Raw genomic sequence first — 14,969 nt, 5'->3', positions numbered from 1 at the left:
TAAAACACATCCTTGGAAACAGAGATCTACGTTGTGACCAGAAAGCATTATGAATGCATCCATTCAGCCATTATTAGTCGCACAATCTATTTAACTAAGTTCCCCTTGGTTAATGGAATATGGCACAATAGTTCCAATCTGATATTCGCCAAAAAGCAGACTTCAACTTTATTATAGGCATAATCAGGCATGACTGAAAAATGAAGGATCTCTTTCCACAGCTACCAGCTAGATATTACAAGCTATTCTAATATACCAATGCAGTCTCAATCTATAATGCAAAGAAAAACAACCACAGCTTTCAAATGATTATTTCCACAATTTTGTTTTTTCATAATTTATGCTTTCAATCAGACAAGTATGGTTAAAAAGTAAAAAAAGAACGCAATCCTACCTTTATGTAGCCCCAAGACACTGAGAGTAAATAGTTTGCTTCGGGCATTTTTGATATTTTTTAGTGTTACCAATTTAAAACAGAATTTTCCAGTCCTCTGCTGTTATTGAGATAACAGGGGAAAGTATGCTGGATTCTTTAAAATGAATTTTGCTTTTCAGTTTGTTCGTTTTGTTGAGCTATTGATTCCCTGCTATTAGGTACACAAGAGAACATCTAACTTGGTATTCCAGTTGTGAGATCTTCTGGTTATATAAGAGCCATTTGCAAAATTCCAAAGTGCAGTAAAATTCAAGGACTTGGTTGGAAAGACATATTTCACCAGCTGAAGAGAAATCGGAAGAGCGGAAAGAAATCTGCATATTTCCAGAACACCACGACTTAATGAATTATGTATGCCAAGATGCTCAGCTGCTGAAAGAGACTTGTTCTATATCAACAGCCTACCAAATAAGAATCTGCAGGGAAGCTACAACCGGTGTCAAGTAATGCCTCCCATTAATCTCAGATGAGAGCCAATCACGTCCCTGGCGAAATATATAAAAGCAGAAAAGAAAGCTATGACATGTGTGTGCTAGTTTCTGATTGGGCAGCATAGGTGAATCTCTTGGGGAAAGGGTAGCTCTCTTCTTTTGCGCTAAATGCCATTTAATAATGGCTTCCCTGCAGCATTACCTCTGTGCAGACATGATTAATTAGCTGAACTTTTGTGTGTGTGTGTGTGTGTGTGTGTGTGTGTGTGTGTGTGTCTCAGTAGCATTTACTAGCTCAGTGAGAGGGGCTCATTGCACCCATTCAACGAGGCAGAAGTGACTGCTCAGCTCAGGCTAAATGTCATTGGCTTATTAGCTCACTGCACTTTTAAATTTAAAAAGCATTTAAAATGCTTTTTTAAAACAGCCGGACAGGATGAAAACCCTTGCAAAACTGTTTAGCTAAGTCTGCAGTGCAGCAATTCTACTGCATTTCAATCTGACAGCATCCATATTGCATTGTTAGGTGTGTACACACAGCCCCTGGTCAGCCTGGCAGCTCACATACAGAGTGTCCCCAAAAGAGGGGGAAATTAGATAGGAGCACTTATGCGTACCAACCCTGTACTACATTTCAAGCCAGGTGCAAGCATTTCGCGAAGCAACATGAACAAAGAAACCAGAGTCAACAAAAGAGTTGCCGTAGCACTGCAGCTTCCCCTCTTTGCGTCATCACAAACAGAATCAATTTACAGAGGGATGGCCGTTGTCAGTGTGCTGCTGCAGGGAACACGACACAGAATCCGGCAACACCTTAAAGGCCAACTTCTTCATTGCATCGTAAGATCTCAGAGACTGTATCCCTCTCCATCAGCTGAACGAAGCATTAACTTCGGCGTTACCAATTTATGAAGCCATCCTTGAGGGATTTTTATATGTGCGTTACTAATGTCCACTGAAAATAGGCCAAAGAGCAAACGGCAATCTCTATTTGTGAAACATCTAGTGAGAATGCAACGTGCTGCAAGGGTTGTATTTCTTTCGAAAACATGAAGTACGTTTTGCTCAATTAAACAGTAATATTTAGTATTTGTGTAGCACTTCCCCTAATTACTAAAAGTGCTTCCCATAGGTTACCTCAGTAAACCACCAAGCAAAGTAAGCCCCCCAAATTACAGCTAGGACATCAAGTATGAAAGATTGGGGCTGCTCAATTAAGCGAAGCTTTTGAAAGTGAATGTATAGCTATGCCCTAAACCACACCAACTTTATTCTTAAAGTGTTTCATTGAGTACCTTCATATAGTTGAATTACACCGCCATCTGGTATTCAAAAAAGGCCTACACAGGCCCCCACCCACCCCATTTACACGTGACCGTGCTTATGCATGCTGTTGCTAGATAGATAGATAGATAGATAGATAGATAGATAGATAGATAGATAGGCCTTCTCTTGCTCAGGGCTGCTGCCCAAGCAAGGGAAGGTGGCCTTCGATTGACCACTGGTGCAGAGTGGGAGACACCTTTGCATCTACCTTGCTCTCCGCCTCGCACCCACAACCCCATCCTGGCACCAATTCTGCTGGGCGCCCTTCTTGGCCCTCCATGACCAGCTGCTGCCACTGCCACATGCACTGGCAGGCAGGCAAAGGCCCCAAGAAATGTTCAGGGTGAGTCCTCTCCTTACCTTCCAAGTTTCGGACTGCAGAATCCGGGACCGGCAGCCATTTGACACCGGAAGTTGCGTCGATGTAACTTCCGGTGTCGCTCCGCCCATCTATGGGCACCAAAAATGGCCGCCGGCGTCGTCGAAAGTCACGTCTATGCACTTCTGGACATGCGTAGATGCGACTTTTGAAGCTGGCGGCGGCCATTTTTGGTGCCCATAGAAGGGCAAATCAGAAATAAAAAAATGGCCGCTGGCAGGAGAAAATAACGGAGAAAAACGGGAGACGAAGTGATACAGGGGACCACCGGGAAAAGGTAAGTAAAAAAGGGGTTTTCCCGGGGAAAACGGGAGACTTGGCAGCTATGGTCCTCTCCCCCCCCCGTGTGCCCTCCCTATTAAAGGGGGTGGTACTCCCCACTTTACGTGATTTCACTTATGCGTGTGGGGCCTTAGAACGTAAACCCCACATAAGGGGGGGCATTGTGTAATTCCAAAAAAAGGAAAATGTTGCCATGCACAATCATATAGAAAGTTTGCATCTCCCCCAAGACAAATTTCAGTGTGCTGGTTAACACACAATGCCAGACCATGATACACAAGTGAGCCTTGGGTTTATACTCCCCCCCCCCTGCATAACCTGTACATGCCCTGATTAAATATTACTACCTCTCTTTGGTGCAAACCATTGTTTCCCGTTATTCAAGAAAACAAACTATGGTTTGACCTTGGAAATTGGCTTCAAATCACAGTTTGCCATATTTGGGCAAAAGCATCAAATTATGGTTTGTACTAAAGAGGAAGTAATTCATGTAAGGGCAAGAGGAGAGCTCAATATATACTCCTCTACCTTGGAATAAGCCCAAGATTGCACTGTAAGGTTTGTTCAAGCAATGTCCAACTGTGGTTTGGTGTTATAGCTAGAATGAGTACCTCTGAGGAAACCACAAATGGTTTTTGTTAAGTTTGATGGGGAATTGTCTCTTTTGGGCAATATTACTCAGTCCCGCTGCATGCTGATTTGTTCTGAGATAACAATTTATCTACAATGATATCCACAATTTTATTTGTACACCACTTAAGAGAACTTTTTAAGCAGTTGATAAATCTTCTAAATAAAGATTAAGAAAAGAACAAGTCTATTTATAATAGTGTGTCACCTTTACATTTAGAATGTGTGAATTGATCCAAACACTCAATAAAAATGTGGTGCAAATGACAGTGCAAATTATATTCTCAATAACTATACTATTTTTTAAACTCAGAGAATAGTGAACTTTAAAACCAAAAATAATCAAAGACGCATTTAAAAGATGCCATATACTCTGGGATTTAAAGTACTGTGAAATTCCATCTTCAAGCTTCTCTATGCGATGAGCTGCACTTTAGACTTGAGCTCTACCTATACAGGGCTTGGTTGTCCCAAGCAGCACTTCAGCCTTCCAAAACACCCTCTCCTAGTCAACCCATGAATTCTGTTTTAAAACAAACAATGGTTAGCTGATAAACAAGCCAGCCTCAGGCCATGATTTATGAGGCTGGTTTGTTTAACCATTGTTCATTTTAAACTGGGATTCCTTTCTTGCATGTAATGCTAAACGGAGATTCACTGTAACCGCAGCAGAAGTCCTCCTCCTGGTCATAAGGGATGAGAAGACAGGAGAATGGGTATCGTTTAGCATTCAAGTAGAGCATTCTACTCCACATAATCCTGAGCCCCAAAACTTACAACCCACTTCTATGTATGATTACCAAGAAGTTAGTCCTACTGAATTTAATAGGACTTTTCTGCAGGGAATCAAAGATTTGTAGAGTTGGAAGGGACCACAAGAGTCAACTAGTCCAACCCCCTGCAATGCAGGAATCTTTTGCCCAACATGGGGCTTGAACCCATCACCCTGAGATTAAGTGTCTCGTGCTCTACTAACTCAGCTATCCCCAGCTTTCAAAATGAAAGCTGACTTTAAATTTCAAAAATCAAATGAAGTAAAGTAAAGTCTGCTTGGTCCATTTTACCTCTAATCCAGGCATCATAGCCTAACACATGGTTTTACACCAAGGTTACATCTGGTTGGGTAGGACCTGCCCCACTCTCTGAAATTGTGTACTGTACTGTAATCTAAATTTCACATTAGAATTCTCAAAATAGTTCCAGTTTGCTTTGACAAAACCCCGAAACATGTGAGGTTCAGGATTAAAATAATAAACCAGGGCTATTATCAGCGTGACACTGATGAACTAAACAGAAAAGGCCAGCAAGCAGCAAAAACAGAGGATCTCTTAAGGTGCATTTATGTATAATATGGGGAATAGGATGTTCAGAGATCATCGTCCTAAGGGACTATTTCTTGAACAGAGTAGAGTAACCTAATTCCAGGGTTGCTATCACATTCAAAAGGTTTAAGCAAACCACAGCAACAATAGCCACTTTAGATTGTCTGCTAGCCTGACCTACTTGGGTAATTAATCTGTCTATTATTTTCACACTGATACATTTAACACCCAGACCAGGTAATTTAAATAACAGAAATTTTTATTATTTATGTGAGGTGTAGTTTTCTTTTACAGAACAACATCTGGACAATGACTGAAGAGTAGTCCTAGTCAAAGTGATTTTGTGGGTTCTGAAGCACTTGCAAAATACAGCAAAAATCTATTAATAGAAGTAACGGTGTGGTAAGTACATATACTACGGTACCGGGGGAAGGGGGCACCTATTGTCCTGCTTCCAGTCGTAGAAGAGGAAGCTGACATGTCACTGAGGGTGCCTTGACTTATTAAAGGAAGCAGCTTTTCCAATTGCCACATTTTCCTTCTGCATGAATTTAAACATTTTAGGGATGTGAAAGTCAAATAAAGTCAGATTCCGATACCCAGCAAAACACAGGCTTGTCATTTACAGGGATCTTGGTCACCATTAGTGATTAGAAATGGCAGAGATGGTGACTCAGAGCCCCTGATTTGCAGTACATTCACAGCAGCATGAACACAGTTCAGCCCTCTCATCAATTGCAGAACCGAGTCAGTTTTTTGGGCACCACAACCCACCTGAAAAACCTTTTGCAAAGGATTTGAATTTCTTGCCTTAATCAAGAGCCAGTAAATTAAGAGGAGGACTCAGCCACCAGGCAGTTATGTGCTCTGTTGCACTTGTGGAATTTATTCACCTTCCTTTGTGTAAAGACCAGGTGTCCTTGATCACACAGAAAAAGCATAGGTGCAAAATTCTTTATGCAAGCAGGCACTCTCCAGAAGTTAGGTTAGCATAAGACCATAGCTGCCAAGTACCCTGTATCTCCCGGGAAACCCCCATTTTTTCGTACCATTTCCCGGCGGTCCCCCGTATCAGTTCCTCTCCCATTATTCTCCCTTATTCTACTCCTGCCAGGGGCCATATTTTTTTCCTGTTTTGCCAATCTATGGGCACCGAAAATGGCCGGCGCCGGCAACGCAAGTCGCGTCTACGCATGTCCGGAAGTGCGTAGACGTGACTTCCAGCGCTGGCCATTTTTGGTGCCCATAGATGGGCAAAGCGACACCGGAAGTTGCATCTACGCATGTCCAGAAGTGCATAGGCATGACTTCTGGCGCCGGCCATTTTCGGTGCCCATAGATGGGCAAAGCGACACCAGAAGTTGCGACTACGCAACTTCTGGTGTCATGCGGCTGCCAATCCCAGATTTTGCAGTCTAGGACTTGGCAGGTATGCATAAGACTCAGTTGTTCCCTGTGCACATTTCTCCCGCTGTAGTGATAGGAAAGAGGGCGGAAGAGGATAGCTGATTTTGCTAATAGAGACAGAATTGCAATGCATGCAGAGGAAAACTGAAATGAGCAGACAATGGGCAGCTAGAGGTGCACAGCTTTAATCTCCTCGGAAATGCTTTTCTATGACTCTGACCTAGATACTACACACAACAGCATTTAGAGCCAAAGAAAATAATCCCAAGAGTACAGTTATATTAAAAACATGAATTGATCTTAGCTGAAGGAGGGGCTCAATCAGTGATTCAATTACACCAGCACCAACCCTCTGGATGCACCTACAAAAGGGTCATGTTGAAATTTGTGTGTTACAAATATTGTTTTCAGTTGATGCATCTTAACAACGACTTACACAATACGTTTGTAAGCTTGGCAATTTTACTTCAGCCCCCTTACAATGTCAACTTGTGATATGACAGGGTGGCAATGAAACTAAGGCTGAATCTGTTGAATAGTGAAAGGCCAGAGAAACTGTTTGAATTAGGTTCTAAAATTCCATTCTTTTTGGATCCATCTGAAGCCTAAACTGATAGAGAAGCCAGAAAGCTAAAAATAGGATGGTCTGATCTACTAGATTTTGCGACAGCCAGGTTAGTAATAGAATGGGTTGGCGCTTTTCCAAGTCCTCACAGCCCATTAATTTGCATCATTTCAGCTATCATTACAGGCATTGTGCAAGATAGGTCACTATTACCCCACTATTATAGGAAATGGGATGAATCCCATTTCAAGGTCACTCCAGTAAAGTCACATCTGATGCAAGGTTTGTACCAGGAACACCCTGGTTCACACCTCAACTATAAAACTATACAGTAGTAACTAATGAAACACATGGCACTAATATAAAGCTAATGCTACTTCTGTTTCCTATTAAATACTGATAGAAATATAGCCCTCGCCCTCATTTCAAAGCACACGTTCTTCGGGATTCTGCTCAGAGTAGGGCAAGAACGACACTTTTGAGTATAGGTCTGAAAAGAGATTCAAAAAAATAAAAATAAGTAACCAACCCCGAAGCTGCCCAGCCTGAAGACCTTATGGGGCCCCCTCTATCTGAACTACCCCAGACACCTCCAGCCACACGGCATAAATATCAGCAGTACCACCTGTAGCCAACGGTCTAGGGAGGCCTGTGGACAGGGTTGACCCGTAGAATTAGAGGCGGAAGTCAAACTTGCTCCTAGCCCCAGCTTCGTGGGAGTTTAAGGGGCCTCTTTGGAAACAGAGAGCCTGGAAGGCAGCTGGGCCCGAGCAGGGTCTGGGTTCAAGACTGCGGGTTGCTGGAACAGAACACGCCCATAGCTCTGTGCAACCCAGCTTGTGGTTTCTACCCTGATGGACCTGGTGTTCCCTTGATGCTCTGGTGTTTGGCCAACTTCCTGTCGTTGGGATCTAGCTCTCCCACCTTGTACCTGTCTCTGGGACCAAGGCAGGACAGATGCTCTCGCAGAGCACTTAAGAGCAAAAGTGAGATGTGCCAAGCCAAGGCTGCACCTTGCATGAAATGAATGCCCACCCTAGAACAAATACACTCACACACACACTCACACAAGGGAATCCTTTGCATTTCCCATGGGTTCTTCATCTAACAACTCAATATGAAAATGGTTCCCAGAAGCAGAACGTTCAAAAACCATGGTTTTAGGACACTCTGTCGAAAAACACTGTTTTGTTGAATGATGAGGTCTTTAGGTAGAATGAAGCATCTATTTGTGAATTAAACTTGTAATAATTACTTTTTCAATGTACTGTATAAAGTTTTGGCATTTCTGTGTGTACACTACACAGTTCTGTTCAATTCTGTTCGCATGTACTGCCCTCTACTGATAATAAACGGTATCTTAAAGCAGCTATTTTGTTTTTTCTAAGCGTTTCTGTACTGCAGACTCCCTAGCAAAGTTTGCTCAGTCACTGCAATCAACTACAGCTTGTATGTCCGCAGCTGTGAATAAGGCTGCTTAAAAGTTTTGCAAACTAAGGTACAATTATTACTGCATTCCAAACATTAATAGGTAGAGTAAAATATTTCTGTTAACAATATTCTTGGGTTTGTGTGTTTATATACAGCAGACTTATGTATACAGCAGTTTGTAGAAGTTGGAAATCGGAAATTACTTTTACTCATTGTACCAGCTAAACCCTTCACCTATCTGGTGCCCTCCAGATGTGACTACAACTAATCCAACATCTGGAAGGTGCCAGGTTACTCTACTAAGAGACAGGCTCAGGCCTTCAAAGTGTTGCTTTGCATGACTTCTTAAATGTTACCAAACCGGGGAAATAAATTTACCCATATGTAAAGGAAGAGTGGCTCATCATTTCTTAGAAGAGTTCTCTGGTTTAAATCCAGTTTAAAGGACCATAGGAAGGTTACCTCATCCCAATCTCCCCCGCTATGTTGAGGAGAATTGTATTTATGTTTAAATGAGTCATTATTCATAAATTTCTTCATTTTGGACAATGTGTACACCTACCTAAAGGTAAAGGACTCCTGACAGTTAAGTCCAGTTGCGAATGACTCTGGGGCTCATCTCGCTTTACTGGCCGAGGGAGCCGACGTTTGTCCACAGACAATTTTTCTGGGTCATGTGGCCAGCATGATTAAGCCGCTTCTGGCGAAACCAGAGCAGCGCACGAAAACGGCATTTACCTTCCCACCGGAGCGGTACCTATTTATCTACTTGCACTGGTGTGTTTTCAAACTGCTAGGTTGGCAGGAGCTGGGACTGAGCAACGGGAGCTTACCCTGTTGCGGGGGTTTGAACAGCTGACCTTCCAATCGGCAAGCCCAAGGCTCATTAGTTTACACCACAGTGTCACCCGCGTCCCTTTACACCTACCTATCAACAACCTATACAGGAGCTGTTCATATCACCACCCTAAGCAGTGTTAAGAATATTTATATTATGAAGCTATGCCTAACTTATTTATATCACAATCAGCACTTCATTTTTATTCTGCTACACAACTGGGCCAATGAGATATGTAACTGACATTGACAATAACTGCACGGCTGCTCTGCACCGTATTGTTGCATTTTGTACTGTTTAAAAGAATAAAAATTGGGTGAGTCATCGTCCAAGTTGCCTCCTGTCTTTCCTGCCTGTCTTTCACCAAGGCTGCCTTGGAATCCCACTGCAAGAGGGACAAAAGAACTGGGTGTGTGTGTGTGTGTCAGGTGTGAGGGCAGGAAGTTCACGACATGAATGTCATCACACTGTCAGTATAAACAAAAAATCTATATTATTGGACCCAGAGCCACGCTTCAGCACCACACATATGCAAAGTGTTGGGAAGGATGGTGCAGAGGAATTTTTTTGCAAAGCAGAGTGTGCTTATTTATTTAAGAAACTTATATCCAGACTTTCCACTTATATGTGGGTTACGGTAATAAAAAAAGTAACAATCAAACACAACCAAACGTTTAATCAAGCAAGGCTAGAACCAGCATTTAGTATGTTCACTTGACAGCATTTCTAACACAGATATCTTGTTTCAGGCTAAGATTTCAAAACAAGGCCAGAAAGGCGAAACTACAAATTGCACCACCAGAGGGCCACCCTCCACAACACTATTCTTCTCTGTCTACTGCTTTCAGGGTGGGTTTTGTAAGGCTTATGGGCTGCACAACACTTGCCAGGATGAAGTTATTACACAGTGAGTGAGTGAGTGAGTGAGTGAGTAAGTGTGTGTGTGAGTGAGAGAGAGAGATTATGTTTCTGGTTTATTGCCTATAAATGCTCTTTTAATCTTAATCAAGTTACAGGTAGGTAGCCGTGTTGGTCTGATGCAGTCAAAACAAAATAAAAAAATCCTTCCAGTAGCACCTTAGAGACCAACTAAGTTTGTCATAGGAATGAGCTACTGGAATAATCTTAATCAATAATCTTAAGGTGCTACTGGAATAATCTTAATCAAGTCAGCTTCTGACAACAAATGTGCTTTTCGCTGCAGAACAACTAGGCTCTTTTAGGTTTTGTAAGCAGCAATAGAAATACTGAGACTCTGTTTAGAGCACAATACCCCTATAAGAAAAAAACTAATTGCACAGAAAATATTACATAGCGAAAGGATGCAGCCCCAATATGTGCTTCTCTGCTTCTTATGGTAAAGGAAGTGGTGACAAATACTAGGCAATGCCCTGCCTCCAAGGAACCCAAACTCCCAGCAGCCCCAGCTAACAGTCAAACCTGGAAAAATTGTTATCGCCTGTGTGGAGCCTGAGTAGCTTCACCCCAGGATGTGCAGCAGCCGGTCCAGGAGGGGAGCGCAGTAGTTGCTGTCTTTGCTCCAGAACCTGTATACAGTCATACCATGGTTCTCGAACTTAATCCATCCCGGAAGTCTGTTCGACTCCCAAAACTGTTCAAAAACCAAGGCACAGCTTCCAATTGGCTGCAGGAACTTCCTGCACTCAAGCAGAAGCCGCGTCAGATGTTCAGGTTCCGAAAAACCATTAGAAAACCGGAACACTTACTTCCAGGTTTTGGGCGTTCGGGAGCCGATTTGTTCATCAACTAAGCCGTTCGAGAACCAAGGTATGACTGTATGTTTGCTCACTCATGCAAAGCTTCATATGCTACATCTGAACTGCGTCAATGCCTCTCATTAAAAGAAGCGAGAAAGAGATAAAAAGGCAGCTACACTTCTTATTTTTCTAACAGAATCTGTTTCATCCAGCCTCTTTCAGAGGTGTCCCCCCCCCCCATAAGTAACTTTTATCAATGAGCTGATGCGTCACAGTTAGGAAAAGATACTGCCGGTCGCCACAAAAATTCAGATAATCGGTGAAGCATCATGCAAGCCCGCTTTTATCAGAGGAAGTGAAATGAACATGGGCGAAGTTGACACATAGGATAAAGTCAGCAAGCTAAAAACTCAGGAAACCAGAAATGTGAGGAGCAACTTCCTAAGGCGAGGGGAGGGGGGGGCATTTAGGGTCAAGACTTGTGAAGTGCTGCTGATGTTTGTCCCAAAGCAGCTTGTAGAAGCATGTGAACAGAAACAGATGATGAAGTAGCCTGTGCAGAATTGAGTGACGGAAGACCTTGACGTGAGAAGGCCAGCACCCTCTAAAGAGATTTGTAACCCACGTAGAATGATAAAACAGCAGTACCAGTTGGAAAGCAAGGGGAGGAATGAGGTGCAAGTAAACATCAAAGCCCAATTACTTGGGAATATTTAAAAATATCTCAGTGACAACAAAAACTAATAGGTGAATATTTAGGAAACATTTGTTCTTCTCACCTGCTGTGGGTAGCAGTGAAGTTACCACTGTTCTAAATAATCCACAGTTCTTTGTGTACACGGGTGCATAAAAGGTTGTATCCCAAACAGCAAAAGATCCAGCAAAAGTTGCACCCATTTCAACGGGTGACACTTGAGTATGTGCTCACTTAACTAACCCCTCTATTTTGGTTATATTGTGCCCCCAAATTCTTAATGTCTGAGGAAATCAGGAGTTGTCACCCTGCCAAATCAAACCAAACCTTGACACAGGCCCATAACCCAACACACAGTCATAAATGGAATCATTGTAGAGTTGGAAGGGACTCTGGGGAACATCTTGTCCAACCCCCTACAATGCAGGAAAATGCAGCTGTCCCAGACGGGGATTGAACCTGCAACCTTGGCGTTATCAGCACCATGCTCTAACCAACTGAGCTACCCAGGCGTACACATCTTTCCAGAAATACTAGCATAGCCTTGCGCATGGTGGAAAGGAATATGATAATCAAAAAATTTGCTGTCAGTTTCCATTTTATGTTATGTTTATGTTGCATTATGTTGCTCATCAAGGAGCAAACAAATTACGCAAAAGCAAGCTGGTTGGCTATTTTTCTATCCAAGTCTTAGCTCGCAGGGAGATCTGCAGGAAGCCCTGAAACCACTGTTCAAGGCTCCAAGGACCCATGCAGTTTGTAGACCAAGGACCAAGTTCAGGAACTTAACTGAACAAAAATCTAGGTAGCCTCCAGTGGCAAAACCAAGGTTTCTTAGATGGAGAGGTGAGAGGGGGAATATACCCAGAGACAAGACATAACTAAGTGCAATCCTAGGCATGTTTTCTCTGCTGAAAGTACCAGTGTTCAATACTCCCAGGTAAGTGTGTGCAAGACTGCAGCTTAAATGCCACTGAATGCAATGGGCTTACCTCTGGGTGAGTATGCATTGAAATTTGCCTTTCTTATATATATATGAAACATGCACAAAGTTGAATCTTGTGATTTCAACCTGAAAACATTTTATAACGCACAATTAGGAAATGATTGAAAGCGCTTATGAGCAGTTTGAGTACATCTTAGTCTTTGTCTGGGACCCAGGTGGCGCTGTGGTTAAACCACAGAGCCTAGGGCTTGCTGATCAGAAGGTCGGTGGTTCGAATCCCTGTGACGGGGTGAGCTCCCGTTGCTTGGTCCCAGCTCCTGCCAACCTAGCAGTTCGAAAGCACGTCAAAATGCAAGTAGATAAATAGGAACCGCTACAGCGGGAAGGTAAACGGCGTTTCCATGTTGCTGCTCTGGTTTGCCAGAAGCGGCTTTGTCATGCTGGCCACATGACCTGGAAGCTATACGCCGGCTCCCTCGACCAATAATGCGAGATGAGCGCGCAACCCCAGAGTCAGTCACGACTGGACCTAATGGTCAGGGGTCCCTTTACCTTTACCTAGTCTTTGTCTAAACGTGGCCTCTCTTAAACGCACACAGAGAGACAAACAAAAATGTCACTTTTTGGGAGACTACGACATTCCTGGCAGAACCATTAGCAGGGACTGCTGCAGGCGAACGTTCAAATATCAGTTCAACACAAAAACACCTTTTGTTTCCTTTGCTTGTTTTAGAAAGCTTTATGGGGCAAACCAGAGGAGTGGAGCATGGAGAAGAGATTAAAAGGCAGTAAAGCTGTCGATCAAGTTGATGTTCTCTCTCCTGTTCTTACCCCTGAGCCCGAAGCATGATCACACAGCCCAGGCATTGCTGAGTCTGAGGACAGTGAAAAATGATTGTGGTGTTGGCATTCTGAGTTAGATGCTGGAATTGAATGGGATAGCACCGTTCAGACTTCTGTGGTTGAACCACTAAGAGTAACCCATCATATTGCTCCTTCCATTTCCTAAGTTCAGAGGTTGGTGCCGCTGCATTAAGTAGCTAAAACAGCACCACCCATGTACATGACGGGGATATCAGTAAGTTCAGGGAAACACCAAGCTTTGCAGACATTCTAAAATCCTAAGGGTAGGTGGGGTGGGACGGGACCCACAAACAGCCCAATGAATCCTGGTTGGACTGAATGGGAAAGAAAACCAGATGGAACAGAAAATACAAGCTTTTCACACTGCAACATTTAGTTGCAGGTCTCCCCCCCCCCAAAAAAAGGCTGTTTCCTTGAAGCAGGCAGTTGCAGAAGTGGGAAGTATCACAGCAAAGCTTTCTAGCACGGTTTAAACACAACAGCTGGAAGAAGCCCAGCGGTAAGTGCAAAATTACAGGGCTTTGCAAGGATTGTTTCTTATTTACAAGCACACACCTGAGATCCGTGTGGAGTCTGGAAAAATGGTTGTTTCTGAGATGAATACCTCAGCAATATCACAGACAAGGCAAACTCATCCCTCCCCCCCCCAAAAAAAACCAGCAACTAAGGAAGAGAGACGTGGGTAGGAGCTGTGCAATTCTTCTTTCTTCTCCTACCTGCTTCTAAGATTTACCCCCAAGGAAGGATAATGCTTTGAGAATTCTGAAGGGCAAATGGAGCATAAGTTGAAACGCAAGTTCTCCTTGCCTTGGACAAAAGCCAGGAGGAAAGTCCTTCTGGCCCAATCCTCAGTACAACATCAAGAGCATGGACAACGCTCTTGTGGAAATTCCATTCATATCAGTGATATCTGTGGCTGAAGAACGTATTGAAGGAATGTGTCCTTTATAATATGCCATTTATATGGGTTTCTCAAAAGCAAGTCATGCCAAACGAATCTCATTTCTTTCCTTTTTCCTTTTAATAGAGTTGCAAACCTGGTGGATCAGGGGAATGCTGCGGACATAGCATATCTTGATTACAGTAAGGCTTCTGACACTGACACACACACACACACACACACACACACACACTGATATTCTTGCGAGGAAGCTGCTAAAATGTGGGCTGAATGAAGTAACTGTTAGGTGGGTTTGTAGCTGGTTGACTGACCAAATCCACAGAGTACTTATTAATGGTTCCTTGTCATCCTGGAAAAAAGTGACAAGTGGAGTGCGCCACAGGGTTCTGTCCTGCCTGTTGTTGTTCAAAGTCTTTATAAATGACTTGGTCGAAGGAACTGAGGAGATGCTCATCAAATTTGCAGATGACACCAAACTGGGAGGGGTAGCTAATGATGCAGAAGACTGAATTAGGATTCAAGATGATCTTAACAGATTGGAGAATTGGTTCCAAACTAACAATTCAATAGGGACAAATGTATGGTTCTACACTTAGGCATAAAGAACCAGCTGCACAAATATAAGATGGGGGGTGGGGGCAGGGGCACCTGGCTTGGCAGTAGTGGTATATGTGAAAAGGATCTAGGGGTTTTAATAGACCACAAGCTTAACATGAGTCAAATGTGTGAAGAAGCAGCAAAAAATGCTAATGAGATTCTAGGCTGCATCAACAGAATTCTAGTGTCCAGATCAAGGTAA

The 14,969-nt window shown here is 43.2% G+C and overlaps 1 protein-coding gene and 1 non-coding gene across 10 annotated transcripts in view; both read right to left on the bottom strand.

The window, feature by feature from the left end:
* PDE4D (phosphodiesterase 4D) overlaps positions 1–14,969 on the bottom strand; it is a 632,406-nt gene that overhangs the window by 25,336 nt on the left and 592,101 nt on the right. The window lies entirely within an intron of this gene.
* TRNAI-GAU (transfer RNA isoleucine (anticodon GAU)) lies at positions 11,898–11,971 on the bottom strand. Its single transcript has one exon. It is a non-coding gene; the product is annotated as a tRNA-Ile (tRNA).

The sequence above is a fragment of the Zootoca vivipara genome, chromosome 10, assembly GCF_965207765.1.
Source record: "Zootoca vivipara chromosome 10, rZooViv2.hap1.1, whole genome shotgun sequence".
Classification (NCBI taxonomy): domain Eukaryota; kingdom Metazoa; phylum Chordata; class Lepidosauria; order Squamata; family Lacertidae; genus Zootoca; species Zootoca vivipara.
The sequence above is the reverse complement of the archived record's forward strand: the minus strand, read 5'-3'. Positions and strand labels throughout refer to the sequence as shown.